The sequence below is a fragment of the Antedon mediterranea genome, chromosome 4 (genome assembly GCF_964355755.1).
Source record: "Antedon mediterranea chromosome 4, ecAntMedi1.1, whole genome shotgun sequence".
Taxonomy (NCBI): Eukaryota; Metazoa; Echinodermata; class Crinoidea; order Comatulida; family Antedonidae; genus Antedon; species Antedon mediterranea.
In genome coordinates this window covers 16,016,150-16,032,946 of record NC_092673.1, presented here as the reverse complement: position 1 = coordinate 16,032,946, position 16,797 = coordinate 16,016,150, and positions in this window count along the sequence as shown.

The window sequence follows — 16,797 nt, the reverse complement described above, 5'->3', positions numbered from 1 at the left end:
ATCTTTCGCAGGAGTTAAAATATTTTAATTTTTATGACGTCATCATGTCTAAAAATGTAAACAACTTGGGTCACTTATTTTCATCTTTACAGTAAATTTTAATCTGTTATATCTCGTCAGAATAAAAAGTGATAATCATGATTTAAACGTTTTCTGGAAGTCATTGAATTGTAGATACGAATTCATGTAAATATTTTGCCAACCAGATGTTGTGACGTCATCATATGGCCAGTTGAATAAAAAAAGTCGTATTTTCATCCTTTGCGTAAAAGTTCATTGCGTTTAAACGAGAGCGCATGTCACTTTTACGTGCCCAAAATTCTTCAAATTTGTATTAATGTTATTATTTAGATAATTATCTTCTAAAATAGTTATCTTTATATGTCAATTTGATGACATCATCGTGTTATTAATTGGATTTAAAAGATGGTCTCGTAATTTCGTCTATACTACACTGTATATAACATATAACAGTGTATTCTATAACATGCTGTATGCTACATAATAGGTACAATTCAGCACTGTAAACATGTTTAATTCATGTCATAGGATGGCATAATATTTGTCGAAGTTCATATAGTTTAAAGTATGTGCATGTTGCCTTTGCGCGGATAACCCGAACTCGTCAAAGTGACGAGTTCAAATCTAGTTGGTTATCCGCAACTTTTGAAGTTGCGGATAACCCTTGTTATTGTAAATATCTTTTTTTTTTTTTTCATCTTCTTTATTCTTCTTTCTTTCCCGGAATTTTGTTGCATGCATATCTCTCATCCTTGTCAACATAAGATTGTATAACTTGGTCATCATATAGAAATTTACCTGAAGTTGTGCACCTCCATATTTTGAATGACGTCAGAGTTGCGCAACGTGACTTACGCGCGATTTTATGAATTTCAATGTTTGATCATAGGATAAAAAATAAAAGTAACTTTGTAATAACACTTGGTGAAAATTTAAGTTATATCAAGGGCAAACTTTCTATGGATTAAAAATGGCATGTTTTACATAAAGTTACGCGCGCACGCGCGTTCAAAATTTCAAAATGCGCAAAATTAATTTCTAATCAACTTTCTACGCGTTTCATGTCATTTTGTGCATTTCAAAAATTCCCACGCGTGCGCAATATTTTTACGCGCGCGTGCGCACGTAGCGCAAAAACGTCTTTTTTTTGCTTGATTTTTGTTTTTTCAGCCTTCTCTAGTAATTTTACCAACTTTCAAACAATTTCGACTTAAAATCACGTCATACGAGCACGTAGAATTGGATAATTTGCACGCGTTTTTTATGAAAAAGTTAAAAAATTTGTCAAAATTAGACCTTTTTTTAAACAGTCATAAATTCTAAACTACATGGTGAACTTTTTTTAAATTACATATTCTGGAAGTAGATGAGTTTTATTTCTTGAATCAGGCATTGATATGGCTAACCGGATATTGTGACGTCATCGTATGGCCACCCGAATATAAAATATAGGATTTTTTACTCTTTCGTTATTGCTCATCACATTCAACAAAGCGCATCTCGCTTAAACGTATTCCATTTCCCCCCGCAATTGTAATATTGTCTACGTCAATCAACTATCTTTCGCATGAATTAAAAATATTTTAATTTTTATGACGTCATCATGTCTAAAAACGTAAATAACATGGGTCACTTATTTTCATCTTTACAGTAAATTTCAATCTGTTATAGCTCGTCAGATTAAAAAGTGATAATCATTATTAAAACGTTTTCTGGAAGCTATTGGATTGTAGATACGAATTGATGTGAATATTTTGTCAATAAGATGTTGTGACGTCATCATATGGCCAGTTGAATTCAAAAAGTCATATTTTCATCTCTTGCGTAAAAGTTCATTGCGTTTAAACGAGAGCGCATCTCACTTTTACGTTCCCAAAATTCTTCAAATTTGTTTTAATGTAATTATTTAGATAATTATCTTCTAAAATTGTTATTTTTATATGTCAATTTGATGACGTCATCTTGTTAATAATTTGATTTAAAAGATGGGTCTCGTAATTTCGTCTATGCTACACTGTATATAACATACAGTGTATTCTGTAAACACTGTAATTATGCTCTATGCTACAAAATAGGTACAATTCAGCACTGTAAACACGTTTATTTCATGTCATAGGATGGCATAATAATTGTCGAGGTTCATATAGTTTAAAGTATGTGCATGTTGCGTTTGCGCGGATAACCCGAACTCGTCAAAGTGACGAGTTCAAATCTAGTCTTTTTCTGTATTATTCTTTCTTTCTGTCAATTTTGTGTCTCGCGTATCTCAAAAACTTGTAAACAAAACATTTTATAACTTTGTCAACATGTGGGCATTCACGTGAAATTATGCACCTCCTATTGTGAATGACGTCAGAATTGCGCAACGTGATTTACGCGCGTTTTAACGAATTTCGCGTATTTAACATAGATCGAAAACCATATAGCAATTTAAATTGAAACTTAACAAAAGTTTAATTTATATCTCGCACTAACTGACTGTGGAAAAAAAATGGCATGTTTCACACGAAGTTACGCGCGCACGGGCGTTTAAAATTTCAAAATGCGAAAAATCAATTTCTAATCAACTTTCTACGCGTTTCATGTCATTTTGAGCAAGTCAAAAAATCCCACGCGCGCGCATATTTTTACTCGCACGGTGCGCACGTAGCGTTGAAAATAAATTTTTCTCGCGTGATTCATGTTTTTCCAGCCTTTTCTAGTAATTTTACCAACTTTTGAACAATTTTGACCTAAAATTACGTCATACGGGCACATCCAATTGGATAATTTACGTGCGTTTTTGATGAAAAAGTTCAAAAATTTGTCAAAATTCGTCAAAATTATGCCTTTTTTTAAACATTCATAGATTCTAAACTACGAGGTGAACTTTTTTTAAATTATATATTCTGGAAGTTGATGAGTTGTAGATATGGAATCATGCATTAATATGGCTAATCGGACATTATAAGGTCATCGTATGGCCACGCGAATATAAAATATAGGATTTTTATATCTTTCGTCATAGCGCATCACATTTAATAGAGCGCATCTCCACTTATCCGTTTTTTATTTTCACCCCGATTTTGATATTGTCTAGGTGAACGAACTATCTTTCGCATGAGTTAAAAATATTTTAATTTTTATGACGTCATCATGTCGAAAATTGTAAATAACGTGGGTGACTTATTTTCATCTTTACAGTAAATTTCAATCTGTTATAGCTCATCAGAATAAAAAGTGATAATCATGATTAAAACGTTTTCTGGAAGCTAAGGGATTGTAGATACGAATTCATGTAAACATTTTGCCAATGGGATGTTGTGACGTCATCATATGGCCAGTTGAATAAAAAAAAGGCGTATTTTCATATTTTGCGTAATATTTCATCACATTTAAAAGGGCGCGCATCTATATTTTACGTATTCAAATTTCTTCTACTCGCTAATATGTTGTTGCTGAGATAATATCCTTCCGAAATTGTTATTTTAGTGTTTCATTTTGATACCGTCGCCATGTTAAAAAATGGAATAAATGGCGGGTCCCGTAATTTCACCTATTCTACACTGTATGTAATATGTATACAGATTATACTGTTTATACTGTACTAAATGACACAAAATTGATAGAATTCAGCACTAACAACATATTATATTCTTCAGATCAGGTCATAATGCCATAATCTTTTTCTGTGTGCAAAATTCTAACGCATGACGTGCACGTGGCGTTTGTCGTGCGGATAACTAACTCGTCAAAGTGACGAGTTTCATGTCTAGTTAGTTATCCGCATTCAGCGGATAACTCCTTGTAACTGTCCTGTTTCATCATCTTTTTAGTTATCCGCTTAGTAGCGGATAACTTCTTGTGATTGTAGTGGATCAATATTTTTTTTTTTTTTTCTGTATTCTTCTTATTTCTTTCCCATTTTTTTGTGAGTCACGTTTCTCTAAAATGTGTAAACATAACATTTTATAACTTTGACAACATGTGGGCATTTACGTGAAGTTGTGCATCTCCTATTTTGAATGACGTCAGAGTTGCGCAACGTGACTTGCGCGCGATTTTATGATTTTTAATGATTGATCATAGCTTAAAAACCAAGAGTAATTTTTTTTTTACCCTTTATGAAAATTTAAGTCATATCAAGGGCAAATTGTTAGTGCACTAAAAATGGCATGTTTTACAAAAAGTTACGCGTGCACGCGCATTTAAAATTTCAAAATGCGCAAAATTAATTTCTAATCAACTTTCTACGCGTTTCATGTCATTTTAAGCATGAAAAAATTCCCACGCGTGCGCACATTTTTACGTGTGCGGTGCGCACGTAGCATTAAAAACATGTTTTTTTCGAGTGATTTATGTTTTTCCAGTCTTTTATAGTAATTTTACCAACTTTTAAACACTTTCGACTTAAAGTTACGTCATACGAGCACGTCGAATTGGACAATTTGCGCTCGTTTTTGATGAAAAAGTACAAAAATTTGTCAAAATTATGCCTTTTTTTAAACAGTCGTAATTTCTAAACTACACGGTCAACTTTTTGTGGATGACATATTCCGGAAGTTGATGAGTTGTAAATATCGGATCATGTATTAATATGGCTAACCGGACATTTTAACGTCATCGTATGGCCACGCGAATATAAAATTGAGGATTTTTGTATCTTTCGTCATAGCTCATCACATTTAATAGAGCGCATCTCCACTTATCCATTTTCCATTTTCACCCCGATTTTGATATTGTCTAGGCCAATCAACTATCTTTCGCATGAGTTAAAAATATTTTAATGATTATGACGTCATCATGCCTAAAAATTTAAATTACATGTGGCATTAATTTCATCTTTACAGAACATTTTAATCTGTTATAGCTCGTAAGAATAAAATGTGATAATCACGATTAAAACGTTTTCTGGAAGCTATTGGATTGTAGATACAAAATCATGTAAAAATTTGGCAAATCGGATGTTGTGACGTCATCATATGGCCAGTTAAATAAAAAAAGTCGTATTTTCATATTTTGCGTCATAGTTCATTACATTTAAAAGAGCGCGCATTAATATTTTACGTATTAAAATTTCTTCTACACGTTAATATGTTGTTGCTGAGATAATTTCCTTCCGAAATTCCTATATCAGTGTTTCATTTTCATACCGTCACCATGTTAAAAATTGGAATAAATGACGGGACCCGTAATTTCGCCTATCCTACACTGTATTAATATGTATACAGATTATACTATGTATACTGTAAATAGTATATGACACAAAATATACAGCATTTAGCACTAACAACATATTATACTCTTCAGTTCATGTCAATATGCCATAATCTTTTTCTGTGTCCAATGTATGACGTGCACGTGGCGTTTGTCGTGCGGATAACTAACTCGTCAAAGTGACGAGTTTCATGTCTAGTTAGTTATCCGCTTAGTAGCGGATAACTCCTTGTGATTGTATTGGATCAATATTTTTCTTTTTCTGTATTATTCTTCTTTCTTTCCCATTTTTTTGTGAGTCACGTTTCTCTAAAATGTGTAAACGTAACATTTTATAACTTTGAGAACATGTTGGCATTTACGTGAAGTTGTGCATCTCCTATTTTGAATGACGTCAGAGTTGCGCAACGTGACTTGCGCGCGATTTTATGATTTTTAATGATTGATCATAGCTTAAAAACCAAGCGTAATTTTTTTTTTACCCTTCATGAAAATTTAAGTCATATCAAGGACAAACTTTTAGTTAACTAAAAATGGCGTGTTTTACAAGAAGTTACGCGCGCACGCGCATTTAAAATTTCAAAATACGCAAAATTAATTTCTAATCAACTTTCTACGCTGATCTTGACATTTTGAGCATGTCAAAAATTCCCACGCGCCCGCAAATTTTTACGTGCGCGGTGCGCATGTAGCGTTAAAAATATATTTTCTTCGCTTGATTTATGTTTTTCTAGCCTTTTTTAGTGGTTTTACCAACTTTTAAACCATTTTGACTTAAAATCATGTCATACGAGCACGTCGAACTGAACAATTTGCGCTCGTTTTTGATGAAAAAGTTCAAAAATTCGTCAAAATTATGTCTTTTTTTAAACAGTCGTAATTTCTAAACTGCACGGTCAACTTTTTGTGGATGACATTTTCTGGAAGTTGATGAGTTTTAGATATCGAATAATGTATTAATATGGCTAACCGGATATTGTGACGTCATTGTATGGCCACGCGAATATAAAATTTAAGATTTTTTTGTCTTTCGTAATAGGTCATAACATTTAATAGAGCGCATCTCCACTTATCCCTTTTCCATTTTCACCCCGATTTTGATATTGTCTAGGTCAATCAACTATCTTTCGCATGAGTTAAAAATATTTTAATTTTTTTGACGTCATCATGCCTAAAATTTTAAATTACGTGTGGCATTAATTTCATCTTTACAGTAAATTTTAATCTGTTATAGCTCGTAAGAATAAAATGTGATAATCACAATTAAAACGTTTTCTGGAAGCTATTGGATTGTAGATACGAAATCATGTAAAAATTTTGCCAATCGGATGTTGTGATGTCATCATAAGGCCAGTTAAATGAACAAAGTCGTATTTTCATCTTTTGCCTCATAATTCATTGCATTTAAAAGAGCGCGCATCAATATTTCACGTATTCAAATTTCTTCTACACGTTAATACGTTGTTGCTGAGATAATTTCCTTCCGAAATTGCTACCCTAGCGTTTCATTTTGAAACCGCCAACATGTTAAAAATTGGAATAAATAGCGGGTCCCGTAATTTCACCTATTCTACACTGTATGTGATATGTATACAGATTATACTGTACAGTATATACTATATGACACAAAATTGACAGAATTCAACACTAACAACATATCGTATTCTTCAGATCAGGTCATAATGCCCTAATCTTATTTTGTGTGCAAAGTTCTAACGTATGACGTGCATGTGGCGTTTGTTGTGCGGATAACTAACTCGTCAAAGTGACGAGTTTCATGTCTAGTTTAATTATTGTCACAAGAAATAGGGATAAAAATCCATAGTTTACAACCACTTTCAGAATAAAAACAAATTCGTCGTTTTTTACTATTCTATTTGTTACTGTAGGAAAAAAAAGAATTGTATTTGGTTCATTTCAGTTATAATAAAAAACATATTACACAAAATAATGTGTAATATTAGTACATAATTTTGTTTATTTATTTAACGTTGATTTATTCGACAATATAAAATATGAATTAAATGTTTACTATAATATACATTTAAAATACCCTCCACTATAGTGAGCGAGTCCAAGCAACTTGGTTGTCGCGTATGCGCGCCTATCATATTTGGGCGATTTCACTTGATGTGTAGGGAATATTTAACTTGTTTCAATTACAATCTACGGAAGATATACTAAGGTTTTATAAATTTAATAATAATTAATAACTTTATTTAAATTGATAAAAACAATTACATATAATATAAACGCAAGGCTGTGGATAACAATTTATTATGAACGAAATCAAATCAAAACAACAAATAACAATAGGTTCTCCTAATAGTAATAGGATAGTATTACCACGTGCTTGGGCAATGAACTCTGCTCCACATTGCGATAAGTTTATTTTTAGCTGGCTCGGCGACTCCGAAGCTGAAAGGGGTGACTGGTATTTCTACAGGTCTGTACGATAATTATTAAGGGTTTTCCGAAATATCACGTGCTTGGCTAATGAGCTCTCCTCCACATTGAGATCGCGTTTATTTTTTAGCTGACTCGGCGACTCCGGCGGTATTTCTACAGCGACAGTGTATATACTCCATGTACGATAATTATTAATAGGGTTTTCCGAAACACCACGTGCTTGGCTAATAAAATTCTCCTCCAAATTGAGATCGCATTTATTTTTAGCTGTTCAGTTTGATGAACCTTTATTTTTTAATTTTTATTGAAAACCAACGTGATTGCTGGCTCGGCGACTCCCGGTGCTCAAATGGGGTGACTGGTATCATTTCGGTCATGGTTCGGTGAACCTTTATTTTGTTGGCCAAAACCCACACGCTTGCTTCGTCGGCTCCCTACAAAGAGATCGCGCTTAGTTTAATGGGGAACTTCAACATTATAACTAGTCTACTGTTTTCCCGATGTGGTTTAAAAACAATTATAAAAGAATGAGAAATAAAGTCAACAGACATTTTACAACATTTAAAAATAATACGTAAAAAACATTTATACCCAGTATAACTAAGACAAAATTATCAGTAACATATTAATTTTAGTATAATAATAAAATGATAATAATAAATATTTGATGAATAAAATTAATATTTTAAACTAATAATCTGAAAAGAAAGCAATAGTTTTAGTCAAATCAATTTATGAGCATAACTCAAGAAAGACAAATATATACAGTGTTCATTTATTGTTTTATAATTAATAATAATAAATATTATAATCCATCAACATAAGATAAGAAAACACTTTCTTTAGTATAGTAGGCCTAACATATTTTATAATAATAATAGATATATTTATTTTTATTTAAATTGGTATAATTTATATTAAAAATACTTAATTACATACTTTATATTTCTATATGATGATGAATCAAATTTAACCCAGATGGGCAAATCTAATGTTTCATTGTCATTTTTTTCATCTATACAGATCAGCAGTTTATCAACAATGTTACCGTTCCAATTGAGAACTGCATTTAACCCCCAAAATAGAGATGCCGCATCAACAAAAAGACCAACCAAAGAAACATCAGCCCACAGACGGTTCTCGAATATACAGTAATTTCAGCGTAAAAAAAATTACATAAACTGAAATTAAATTATTAAACAGGGTTACATCAGGTGGTTAAAATCAGCACTGAAAGTACGAACCAACTTTATATACCATTGAGTAAACATTTTAGAAGTAATGCGCGATTTACCAAATTTTTCCCTTACGTAAATTTATATAGATTATACGTTTTAATGATTGAACAAGAGTGTTAATGCGAAGTATATCCAAATGTATTCTCAATGATTTTACTGTAAATGACTATTAATAGTTTAGTATATTTTAGCAGTTTGTTGTGTGCAGTAGTAATTACAGTTGTCACACTTTAAAAATAATGTAGTAGTTCTTGTTGACTTATTTAAGTGAACTTTTTGGTGTCTCTGTTACACGTGAAAACTTCAATTTTTTATTGCATGAATTATATTGTTTTATTGATTAAAAGATAGTATTTGATATACTATTTTTACCAGTTTATCAATTGTATGCAGTAGTAACCACATTTGTTACACTTTAAAAATGGCTGCATATCAAACCATTTCATAAAACATTGTGACGAGTTAAAGTGAACATTTGGTGTCTCCGTTACACGTGAAATCTTCCATTTATATTTCATGAACCATATTGTTTTATTTCCACATAGAGGTATGATCCTGATTTGACTTGTTGCTAGTAAATGTATATACTTGAGGTATATTCTGTTCATTTCTGTATTGTTTACAGTGTAATTTTTAAACAGCAGTGACTTTACAAATCTTTTATATAGAAATTAAGTCAACTTTAACGGCTTTGCAAAATTATTTCATAAGCTATTTTTTAAATTTGAAAAGGTGTGATTTAAATAATATTTTTCTGCATTGAAGATGTTCCCAAAAGCTATTTAAAAATCCAATTTAAACAGTTTTAGGTTATTAATAATAACTTATAAGAGGGGTAGATAATGTGATTTTGGTGTCTCCGTTACACGTGAAATTTGCTATGCATGTTGATACTATATAAATGCTGTTACATAGAGACAACAGATTTAATGTGTATTTTGTTTTGTTTTTTTAGTTCAAGTACATGATATACTATTTAGAATTGATTATTAGACTTAGAATGTCACACATTGAAATTCTGACCCTAATGTCACACCTTGGCCCCTTTATTTATGGAAACACCCTCATGTGATGTAGTTTCAACCAATCACGTTCATGTATTTACATAGACTATATGTAATAAAACAAATTATAGGATATTTTTTGTATCTAAGATTTTTTGAAAAATAATAAATATTACCAAAGTGGATATTTCATTAAAATAGGTTTAAATATCATTATTATGTTGTAAATGAAACTACACTTAGCCTATTTATGATGGCTGATTTAATGAATATGAATATAAAAACTAGACATGAAACTCGTCACTTTGAAGAGTTAGTTATCCGCACGACAAACGCCACGTGCACGTCATATGTTGGAATATTGCACACAGAAAAAGATTATGGCATTATTTATTTTTTAATTTTTTATTTTTTTTATTTATTCAATTTCAGCCATATACATAACAAAGAAGACAAAACAATTATAAAAGGAGGCACGGAAAGACCAATGCTAGTTGGTCAACCCAGAACAGAGAAAAATAAATAAATTACGTTCTACAATAAAAGCATCGACAAGAAAGCGACCAACTACACACATTTTCAATATCAAAATTATTATGACCTGAACTGAAGAATATGATATGTTTTTCAGGGCCGTAGCCAGGATCTGTCAAGTGGAGGTTCGCACACTAAGTATTTGTCACCCCCACCCCCATACCTACCACCCCCCCCCCCTGGGGTGGGGCCTGAGGCGAAGCAAATTTTGTTAAATAACACCCCTAGATGGCCGGAAAAGACACTCTCATGCAGCATGCTACCAATGAGCAAAACGATCGTACTTGGACTCGTGGACTATTTAAATGATAACATTTGTTGCCGTATGTTAGCTGCGCGTGCTCTGTGCGGAACCGCCGATTGTTTGACCATTTACTCGATATTTTGTTTTGCGTTCAAGTTCAATGCGAACGTACGTCTAGGAGAAGCCCCGAAAAAAGCACACTGGGTGAAGGCAAATGCAATTCTTATTATAGCTCTATCTATAATATTTATTTACAGCAATTTGTTGAGGAAATTAAATATGCCAATGTAAATAGGTGATATTGATACATTTGAGTACGTATCGGCTGGTGGTCTAGAAAAAAATAATCGGATGCCATAATGTGAACTACAGTACATGATACCATAGATATTATAGTGTAAAATATTAATATTCACTATAATCCTCTATGATACATTATACTTCATAGCCACACATAAATACTGATGTATGTCGGAAGGCTATATACTTTATGCATGCTGCCTGACTGCCAGTGATCTAAACAATTGGTACGCAGTTGTCTGGCGGTGTCCTTTGTACGAATCGTTCGTCCCCCAGCTCGCTGTGAGACGCGTCAATATCATGTTACATGCAGGGACCAAACATTTATTTTTCATGTTAAAATCGGCAATTCATTTGCAACTCTTTACAGACTATATCGCTCGAAGTACGCTCATACAGGGAAGAAGGTACTGTATGAGTTATTCCGAACGAGTTTACGAATTTTTTAATTTACGAACAACTTTTTGTACTGTGGGGCATGTATTTGGACGATTTTCGGAGATGAGGGTGAGGTATTGGTCATGTCGGGGATGGGGGTTCGCAGTCGGTTAAGGGGGGGGGTTCGCAGTCGGTTAAGGGGGGGTTCGCTGTAAAGGGGGGGTTCACCCGAACCATAAAAACCCCCCCTGGCTACGGGCCTGTTTTTATTGCTGAATTCTGTTATTTTGTGTCATATTATACACAGTATAATCTGTATACATATCATTATCACATACAGTGTAGAATAGGTGAAATTACGGGACCCGCTATTTATTCAAATTTTTAACATGTTGACGGTTTCAAAATGAAACACAAAGGTAGCAATTTCGGAAGGAAATTATCTTAGCAACAACATATTAAAGTGTAGAAGAAATTTGAATACGTGAAATATTGATACGCACTCTTTGAAATGTAGTGAACTATGACGCAAAAGACGAAAATACGACTTTTTTTATTTAACTGGTCATATGATGATGTCACAATATCCAATTGGCAAAATGTTCTCATGATTTCGTATCTACAATCCAATAGCTTCCAGAAAACGTTTTAATCATGATTATCACTTTTTATTCTTACGAGCTATAACAGATTGAAATTTACTGTAAAGATGAAAATAAGTGAACCACGTTATTTACATTTTTAGACATGATGACGTCATAAAAATTAAAATATTTTTAACTCATGCGAAAGATAGTTGATTGACCTAAACAATTTTAAAATCTTGGAGAAAACTCCATTGAATGTGATGAGCAATAACGAAAAAGATAAAAATCCTATATTTTACATTCGTGTGGCCATAATAATTCAACATTTATTAGTTTCTATCAATGGTATAACAATACAATAAAAAAGAATGATAATTTATAATGAGAAAATACAAAAAAAACCATTAATAGAGGATCTTGCAAGAAGAGAATACTTGTCACGCAAGACCCATAAACAAAAGAAAAAAATACATTTGTATATAATTATTAAATAAAATAAAAAAAAGTCATGACAAAAACAGTTTGAAGGTCTAGTTTGAGTACAATGATAACAAATTACTTTTAAGTTTTTTACGAAAAGTTGGGAGAGAGGAAGAGTTAACAATACTAGTATCTAATTGATTCCAAATTAAAGGGCCAGAAACATAAATAAAGTGGGAAGAACTAGTTAATCTTACAAAAGGAATAGTTAACTGAAACTTATGAACAGTACTTCTTAAATTATGACCATGGTTGAAATCAGCAGTGTTAAATAAATTCATCATGGGAGAAGGAAGATTGTTAGAAAAATATTGAAAGACAAAAGAGGCACTTTGCAATTTATGTATATCACCTAACTTCAGTAACTTAAGTTCATAAAATAAAGGTTCAGATGGAGTAATGCGAGACGTACAAGTAATATTTCTAATAGCACGCTTAATCAGCTTATTAAGTTTATCGAGATGTGATGGATAGTCAGCAACCCAAATAATGTTACAATAATAAAGATGAGGTAAAATTAAAGAATTATATAATGAAAGAAGGATACGCCGGGGAAAAGTGTGCTTAAGATTATTTATAATCCCAATTGTTTTAGAAATTTTATTTGCAATATGATTCTGATGACTGGTCCATCTCAAGTTTTCCTGGATTAAAACACCAAGGAACATAGTCTCTGACGTTTGTTTAATGTTATCTCCATTAATAAATATATTGTAATCAGTAAGGTCTAACGATTGACGTTGTGTATGAAAAAGAATGTAATTGGTTTCATGGAGTTTATAAGGAGTTTATTTGAGATGAACCAGTCATTATATTTTGACAATTCATTATTAACTATAGAAAATAAAACTTTTAAATCTGAATGAGAAAAAAATAGTGTAGTGTCATCAGCAAAGGAGATGACATGGAGGGTGTCACTGACTCTGGATAAGTCATTTACGTAAATTAAAAAAAGGAGAGGGCCAAGAACCGACCCTTGTGGCACCCCACATGTCATCTCCTCCTCTGGTGATATACAATTACCAAACGAGACATATTGCTTCCTCATACTTAAGTAACTACGAAACCAGTTTAAGGTAATACCCCTGATTCCATAATTGTTAAGTTTATTAATAAGTATACGGTGATCTATAATATCGAAGGCCTTGGATAAGTCGACAAAGACAGATAACAAAAATTGTCTTTTTTCAAAGGAGTTTGTTACATTATTTATGAGATCAAGGATTGCATGTGAAGTGGAATGAGATTTACGAAAACCATATTGATGAGCAAAGAGTACGTTATTGCAATCCAGGAACTCATAGAGACGGGAGTACATTAATTTTTCAATGATTTTGGAAAAGGTACTAAGTAGTGAAATGGGTCTGTAATTTGAAAGTATATCTTGTCTACCTTTCTTGAAAATTGGAATAACTTTTGCTAACTTTAAATAATTGGGAAAACTACCTGAAGAAAAAGATGAATTAATACAGAACGTAAGGTGATTAATAATGAATGGAGAAATCAATTTAATAATGTATGGTGTAACTCTATCATCGCCACCTCCTTTCTTTGGATCAAGATCATTTATAATTATCATCACTTCATGTTCAGTTACAGGATTTATAAAGAAAGAATGGAGAAGGGGATCAGGAAGATATGATTTTGGATTAATTAAGGAATCTGGCATTGCATTTTTAAGTGAAGTGCCAATTTGAGAAAAATATTTATTAAATTGATTACAAATATCTATTTCAGATGTAATGGTATTGTCATTTATTGTAAGTTGTTTGGGATAGTTTCGACTTGACTTATTAGGGGATAAAACAGAATTAATAATGGACCAGGTTTTTTTAAGATTGCCTTTGACCGTGTCAAATTGTAAAGAAAAATAATTCTTTTTTGCAGTGCGGCAAAGCTTATTAAACATATTGTTATATTTTGTGTATGTTAGTTTGCGATTAGGATCTTGTGATAAAATAAATTTTTTGTATAATTTTTGCTTTTTTTTACTACATTTTTTAAGACCAGGCGACATCCATGGTTGTTTAGACATTTTAGTTTTGGGTACAGATTTATAGGTGGTATGTTTATCATGTATATTATAGAATTTTAATAAAAATGTGTCAAAAGCGAGATTAGGTGTGGCGTTATAAACTTCAGACCAATCTTCGTTTATGATGTCATTACAAAAGGCATTAACATCCTGTATGCGGGGAGACTGTCTATCAGTAGGCTTGTTATAATGGCATTGGTCATCATGAATAAGTTAAAAAATGGGAAGATGGTCAGAAATATCTGTAATAAGAACACCGGAGGAAATATTAGAATGAGTTTGGTTGGTATAAAAGTGATCAATTAGAGAGGCAGTTGTTGTAGTTATTCTGGTAGGTTTCGATATAGTGGGATAAAAAGAATGTGAAAGAAGTAGATCAAGATAATTTCCAGTGCTGGGATGATTATGATATTTAATTAGATCAATATTTATATCCCCCATAATGTGACACTTCTTATTTTCAGAATCAATTTTACTTAGAACACTGTCTAGTGATTCAGAAAAATGGTCAATACAACTTCCAGGTGGACGGTATATTAGGCCAAAAAAAAAAAATAGTTTGTTTGCTGTCATCCGCCGCCCCTAATTTCGCCAAAAATTTGGGGCGGAAATAAGAAAAAGTTTTTTTTTTACGTTGAGGGCGCTTTAAAAAAAAAGTTTTTTTAATGATTTTTTTTGGCCGAAAAGGTGTAAAAATCGAGTGTGCGAGGATGAAACAATAAAAATAATAACGTAGCGTATATTTCGGTGTATAATCGCACTTTTGACACGCAAATTTAACCTCTAAATTAAGGGTGCGTCTTATACACCGAACATAAATGCCTCAACACACAGATCGCCACCTCATTGGGTAGGCCTGGGCTTTTTAAGGTAAGGCCTAGCCTAGGCCTATTAGTATTCCTAAAGTCTAAAGAGTAGGCCTAGCCTAGCTACAGTGTACTAGCGTAACAGCAACCTGCTAGTTTTCAAGTATGATGAAAAGATTTGTTCATTATGGAGCTGTTTTAGGCGCTCCGATAAAATTTCATTTGAAAACGACGTTTACGATTGGAATAGTATTATAGTTATACGCACGACCGTCGTACCCCCAGCGCGAGCGAGCCCTTCTTGGCAACCACATTGTGTACACAGTATTCGACTAGTATATTCTCCAGTTGATTATAGCATAGACCTAGGGTACACACTTCTAGGATACATAGATACTAATCGAATACGATTGTCCGTGAAAACGTGCGCCTCTCGATAAAAGGATCGAGCGAGGCTAGCCCACACACACGTGCGGTCATCATGCACTCGATGTTGCGGGTGCGAAACTCATTCATAACAAGTTAGAAAGAACTGACGGAATGGGGGACTTCCCTTCTTGATGAGGCTGGACGCGGCCGTCTTATACATCGACGATATACAAAATACCGATATTTTATTCTCAGTTAGGGGTCGGGTGCGTCTTATACACAGGTGCGACTTATACACCGAAATATATGGTACACTAACTTCTAAAAATTAAAATATTTAATTAGGCCTGCTAACAACGACCTACTGTGTAGTAGTAGGCCTAGCCTAGGCTAGTTTAGACACGGGGCCTAACGCGGCCAAAACAGAATTAAAGTGTGAAACAAATTATGAATAGATGTTTGAGCTCGTTGTTTTATTCAGTGTGTTTTGTTACTCTCAAATTCGCGAGCAATTAACAGAGAAATTAACATTAAAAAAAAAAAACAAAAAACAAAAAAAAAACTTTTTTCCACCCGCCCCCCCCCCCCCCCCCTACCAAAAAAAAAAACTTGACAGCAAACAAAAAATTTTTTTTTTTAGGCCTTATACCGACAACAGTAGATTTTTTGTTATGGTTACTATAACTAAGCTCAATGAATAGAGATTCATAAGGCAGAGGAAGCAAGATGTCATTGTCATGTCTGATTTTAACATTTATATCATTATGAACAAATAAAGCAACACCACCACCAATTCTAGTTGACCTATTTTTAGAGAAAATAGTATAGTTATGTAAGGAGGGAGTTGGCGAGTTATCATGTAGCCATGTCTCTGAGAGACCTACTATTGAGAAATCAATGCTTAAATTGTCTAACAGACGTATGAGTGGGTCTACTTTAGTTTTAATACTTCTAATGTTCAGATGAAAAAGGGAAAGGCTAGTATTGGAATCATTTGTGAAGGTTGAATTAAACTTGTCACAATCATAATATGAACAGTTATCAAGAGTAGTTGATCTCGAGTTTAATTGATCGATTAAATCTGCTGACTGCTCATCAAAATTATCAAGGTTGTGAGTTAACGGATTAAAGTTAGGTAGATTCGAAGTTACACTATCAATCATTATACAGTTGAACAATTAATATTATATATAATG